General features: G+C 49.6%; 1 non-coding gene across 1 annotated transcript; it reads right to left on the bottom strand.

Moving 5' to 3' along the window:
• Positions 1-1,183: 1,183 nt before the first annotated feature.
• TRNAM-CAU lies at positions 1,184-1,277 on the bottom strand. The gene is given in 2 exon segments: positions 1,184-1,221; positions 1,240-1,277. It is a non-coding gene; the product is annotated as a tRNA-Met (tRNA).
• Positions 1,278-6,206: the final 4,929 nt, after the last annotated feature.

Consider the following 6,206-nt stretch of genomic DNA (forward strand, 5'->3'; position numbering starts at 1 on the left):
TCCGCACCGTCCCCATGGCGCAGGAGAGAGGGAAGGCCATCGTCGTCAGCCCCCGGGGCTATAGGCCGGCGGCGGCGGAGGGAAGGATGGAAGGACGGGGAGCCCCCAGCGGCTAGGGTTGCGATCCCGCCCGAGTCGTCCGAATGGGGGCAACGCGGGGGGAACGGGCGAGAGACCGCCTTAGTGAATGTAGAATCAAAGTTCCAATGAAGTAAAATAACCCAATCACCGTTCACCTGACAAGAGAATTTTTTGGAACAATGTCTTCCATTCTATTTTTGACATATCGAAAACAACTTGACTAGCTCCCTTGTCCCTCCATAGCAAAAAAAAAACATAGAGCTCAAACAGCATATGACACGAAGTGAGGTGAGGTTCCATGAGAATGTAGCAGTGAGTCTTTTTTCTTCCACTCCCAAACGGCAAAGGTCACGTTGAAATATCAGGATGAAAGCATTCATACTAATAATATCGGCGAGCTTGCTACAATAAAAAGAGAAACCACATATTACAATCCCCACTTGAATCAGCAACAATTTTTTGTACAACCTCCTGCAGTTGCTTCAACTGCATATATATTTCTTGGCGGGCGACTGCAATTTTCAGAAAAGCGCGAGCACTATCAACCGCGGAATCTTGGACGTCCGCCCCCACCGACAAAACCTCACCCACTTTCGTCGGCCACCATGTTAAGCGAAGCGAGCTTCTAGCAAAATACACAGGTGATCCATCTTGGGAACTCATGCTTCTGAATTTCAATTACACACATCAAGGAAAAGGAGGCAGAGGAGTCAAGTTATGCAGTAGACAAGGACGATGGGTTGGGTAGTATGGTACGTTGCGCGTGCCGGCGACGAAGGCCTCCACCTCCGGCCTCCTGCACGAGCATTCTTCTGGTTATAGTCACATATATACTCTACCAAAGGAACAGGCGGTTGTACAGTTACATAGGATCGCAGAACGGCACCGCTAGCTCACGGGGAAAACAAGGGTGTTCTTACAGCAACCGAGCCATCCGAAAGGAGGATGAGGTTAAACACCAAGGCAGAGAGAGAGAGACAGCAAAAAAGAAGAAAAACAAGACCAGGTTCAGAGGTGCTCAGTTTCACCTGATGATTCAGGTGTACATGTGGCGACCCAAGTTGCCATTGAACGTTTCTTCACTACGATGGTCTTTTAAATGTGGGGTGAGAGAGAGGCTCGAACTCTCGACCTCAGGATCACTCGCTGTTAGACAGCTATGAGACCTGCGCGCTAGCCAACTGCGCCACCACCCCACTTGTTGTTTTGGGAGCGGAACAAACATACTTGTTAGCCACGACAGCACCGTACAAATCATGGATTAAATTCAAGGGATGTTAATATCTTGCCAATTCCCATCCATCTTCAAGTTAATTTTTTTTGCGGGGATCTTCGGTTAAATAACGTGATGAGATTTTAACACAACTTTGAATTAGTTAATCAGAGATCCGCGTTACAAAAGCAAACACACAACGATTATGTATACCGCTTGTGAGGCCCTCCATTCACGGATAAGGAAGGCAGGAGAAGAAGATGGTGCTGGTCTTGAGAGCGTGATGCCGCCGGCACCCGACCGACTGGTCGTTGTCGTCGTCGAGGATGGAGGAGTAGACGGTGTACAAGGACAAGACGAGCCCGACAGAAACCAGCAGGCTGTTGCTCCGGCAGTGCACTCGTCCACGTCCGCCGGCGCCGGGGCGGCTGCGGCTGACATGGCGCCCTCGGAGCCAGAGCCGAAGAAGCCTTCTTGGAGTAGCTGCACCATATTGGCCCTGGCCACTCAGCTGAGGCAGCCGGCGACGATCTGGCGGCGAAGACCACGGTCCACGGCGGTGGCGCTGGTCGTAGATACTTGTGTTCTCTCTCTCTTGTGGGAGATTCAGTAGGTGACAGTAGGATAGGGGTGCCAACGGTGTCTGATTATATGTATGCAGGCAGAGGAGTACTTCATACCAATTCTCAGATCATTAAAATCCAGAACCCGAAGCTGTGTTAGCTCAAGAAGACTTCTGGAGCATGATCAAGATATTTTAGGCAATGTATCTCATGTGAAACTCGAACCTTTGTGAGCCTGAACATCGTTTTTTTTTTGAGAAATCACCGGGGGAATGTTTGGGCAGTAGCTTAGATTAGGGAGGAAAGAGATGAAGGCGCAGCAGTGCGGAGATTACTAGGGCTGCAACAAAAGCTCGAGGCTCGTGAGCTGCTTAAGATCAACTCGTATTTTGGCTCGACTCGAGATCGACTCAAAAAGAAATGAGCTGAATATGAACACTTTAGGTAGCTTGATCGAGAAACGAATTGATCTTGAGCCAAGACTGGCTCGCTCGATTTTAGCTCGATGACTCGATATCATATAATTATATTATATAATTTTGATATATGTTAAAAAATGGGTAATTTATTACCATATAGATAATCAAAATGTGTATATTACCATATATGGCGTGTACCATTTTTCTCTATTTTACCTACCAGTACCAAACACGGAACCTTAATTAAGTGGAGAGAAAATTTGCCCCAATATGGTGTGTGGTCAGCCATGTGTTAAATGTCATGTTATTTTTAACGAAAGTTTGAGAGCAAAATGCACCTTCATTTTTCTTCTCTTTCTAGTTCATCTACTATCTCCGTCACGGTTTAGAAGGCGCGGTTGAAAATTCTCTGGAACCTAGGTGGTTATCTATTGGTTATGAGATGGGCTAAAAAATAGCATTCACACTACGCATGCATATAGAGATGGGCTAAAAAATAGCATTCACACTACGCATGCATATAGAAATAGTACTAATTAGCTACTAGAAATAAATGCAATGCGCCTTAAACTTTGTCTATTGTGGAAACGCATGCAAATTTAACTGTGCCTTCTAAACCATGATGGAGGGAGTATGATCTCTTGCTATTAAAAACTAGTCTGTAGTTGATAAAGAATAAGTGAAGTTATACAATGGTTTCTTATGTTTGTCTTGTGGCCTATCTTGTTCAAAAAATTTCCTTAGATTATTAAAACAATTATCTTATTTAGCTCGAAACTAGCTCGAGATCAACTGAATTTTAGTATAAGTTGAGTTGAGACTAATCCAACTCGCTCAAACTCGTTTGCATCCCTAGAGATTACTTGTTGTGCAGAACCAAAAAAGAAAAAAGTAGAAGAGACCAGGTTCAGGGTTGCTCAACTCAATCTGAAGATTCAAATGTACATGTGGCGACCCAAGTTGCCACTAAGCGTTTCATCACAACACTGGCCTTTTCTTGTTGTTTGGTGGGGTTATTGAGTCTCGAACTCAATACCTTTCATTCTCAGAGCTACGAGCCATCCAACTGCGCCACCACCCGAGTTGTTGGATCCCAACCGAAACAAGCGTAGAGTACTTGTTAGAAAGAAACAGAACGATGCAAAACATAGACCGGCGATGGCCGCCGTGGCGCGCCCTTGGCTTTGGCTACCAACGGAGCCAGAGCCGAAGACGACGGCGGTGGCCCTGATCATTGCCATTGCTGAATTCTGAAAAATACTTCCTCTGCCCTCTGGGGAAGAATAAGATGCAGCACAGCAGCAGCTGACAGTAGGAGAGCCATTTACTTGTGGGTGTCCAGGCAGAGGCAGCAGGTCCCTCTTTTTTTTTCGTACATGTCCAGGAAACAAAAGAGCGCCATGCTCTTCGTCAAGCTTGATATTGCAAAGACATTTGACACTGTGTCCTGGCCATACCTGCTTGACATGCTCCGCGCGAGGAGGTTCGGTTCGCGATGGTGCGAGTGGATGGCCATGCTGCTTGCGTCATTTTCATCGCGTGTGTTGGTCAACGGAGTGCCTGGCCAATTCATTATACACCGGCGCGGATTGCGGCAGGGTGACCCGTTGTCCCCTTTCCTCTTCATCCTCGCTATGGAGCCCCTCCAGCGGCTCCTTGACGTGGCCGTCGACGAGGGAGTGCTCTCTAAGCTGCGTGGCCGCATGCCTTCGCTCCGCGCTTCATTGTACGCGGATGATGTGGCTCTTTTTATCAACCCGGTGAAGACGGAGGTTGCAGCCCTGCACGCGATCCTCGTGGCGTTTGGATTGGCCTCTGGGCTCAAGGTCAACTTCCAAAAAAGTGCCGTGCTTCCCATCCGTTGTGAGCACCTTGATGTGGTCGATATCGTGTCGCCACTGGAGGCAAGGGTAGCTAGTTTCCCATGCAAGTTCTCGGGTCTATCACTCTTGCTGCGCTCGCTTCGCAAGTTGGAGCTGCAACCGCTCCTGGACAAGCTGTGTGCCCGCCTTGCCTGTTGGAAGGCTAGGCTGCTGACCCTTTGCGGGTAGACTGGTGCTCCTGAACTCGGTGCATCAGCGTCCACGGTCTACTGGCTGGCCGTGTTTGCCTTGCCACCTTGGGCGCGCAAGGAAATCGATCGGTTGCGCCGCGCATGGCTATGGCATGGTGAGGAAACGTGCCATGGGGGGCACTGCAAAGTGGCATGGGGGCGCGTATGCCGACCACGGGAGTTGGGTGGTCTGGGCATCATCGACTTGGACCGGTTTCGGGTGGCCCTTCACCTGCGATGGCTCTGAGCAGAACGGACGGTGGACACGCCCTGGCTCGGGCTTCCTGCCCCGGTGACCTTGCCGGAGCGTCGCATGTTCGCAGCGGCGTGCGCAGTTACGATCGGCGACGGGCGCCGTGCGAGTTTCTGGTACGACAGCTGGCTCCCCGATGGTGCGCCGTTCTTATTCGCCCCGGAGCTATTCGAGGTGGCTCGATGCAAGACGCGCTCTGTGCATCAAGCGTTAGCCGGCGACAAATGGGTCCAGGACCTGCGTGGCAGGGTAACCAGTCGGTCTCTGCCGTCGTTCGTTCGGCTATGGGTTAACATCCGATCTATACAGCCCCTAGCCGCTGGAGTTGCGGACGGCTTCCGATGGAGGCTCACGGAGAACGGCGCCTACTTGTCTGCCTCAGCGTATCGGCTGTTCTTCATAGGCTCGACATTGTTCCACTTCAGAAGGAAACCTGGGCGGCATGGGCGCCGGCGAAGTGCCGTCTGTTCGCCTGGCTGCTCACCCAGAGGCGGATCCTTACGATGACCGGTTGCTGGCTCGACAATGGCCAAACTCCTATTTTTGCCTGTTATGCTATCGCAGCTTGGAGACGGCAGTGCACTTGGCCATGGAGTGCCCATGGGCGCGGCAACTATGGTCGCAGGTGGCCGACAGGTTTGGCGTTCCAGAGCTCCAGCCAGCTGCGTGGCATAATTCTCCCTCTCTTACGACCTGGTTCAACGAGTTGAGTTGCGGCCCGACTTCGACAAAATTGGCACGGTCGGTGGCCCTGCTGACCTTGTGGTGGACCTGGAAGAAGCGTAATGCTCGCATCTTCGATGACGGCGTCGAACGTTCGACAAGGCAGGTGTTGCACCTCCTTCTAGCGGAGGCACGCGATTGGGCACTGGCCGGTGGCCGGCACTTGTTGCTGCGAGAATAGGATTTCATGGCTGGCTCTCTAGCCGTCTTGTTTTGTTTTTCGTTCGTGTTGTTTTGACCCTGCTCGCTGGCTAATGCGCTCCTTCTAATCAACCGAAATACGCAGCTCTCCTGCGTTTATTTCAAAAAAGCTTCAGGAGTAGTGCAACGCAGCTGATGGTTCAAGCCAAAATAGCATCAGAAGTATGCTGTCCAAACTTGATGTCCCACAAATAACTTTACATGGAAATGATGAAAACACTCGAATCAATACCTATACGGTACGGATCACATCAGTTCAACAATAAAATAACGTACGTATACTCAGAAGTTTGTATCATACAGTACATTTGTAGTCATTCATTTTCTTCTCTTTCTTGCGAGTAAATAGCATAAAACTACTATTTTACAGGCTAGGGTTTCAAAAAACTATCGAATTTTATTTTTTCTTAGATAACTACCAAATGGGTAGTCGTCTGTTTCAAAAAACCCAAATCGTCGAGTCTTTATCAGTTGATCACGATTATGTCAGGTTGGGCCCACGTGTAAGATAACCGTTTGTTTGACCATTTACTTTGACCGTTAACTTACATCTGGGTCCCATATGTCAGTTTTGTAAAAAGCAATCGGGTCCCTACAAGTTTTCTCAAAAGGCAATCAAGTCCCTATGAGTTTTCTGAAAAAAGCAATCGGGTCCCGTGGCAGCCTAGAGCTCGACCCCGCTCGGCAGGGTAGCGCTGCT

The sequence above is a fragment of the Triticum urartu genome, unplaced genomic scaffold (genome assembly GCF_003073215.2).
Source record: "Triticum urartu cultivar G1812 unplaced genomic scaffold, Tu2.1 TuUngrouped_contig_10151, whole genome shotgun sequence".
In the NCBI taxonomy this organism is placed as follows: domain Eukaryota; kingdom Viridiplantae; phylum Streptophyta; class Magnoliopsida; order Poales; family Poaceae; genus Triticum; species Triticum urartu.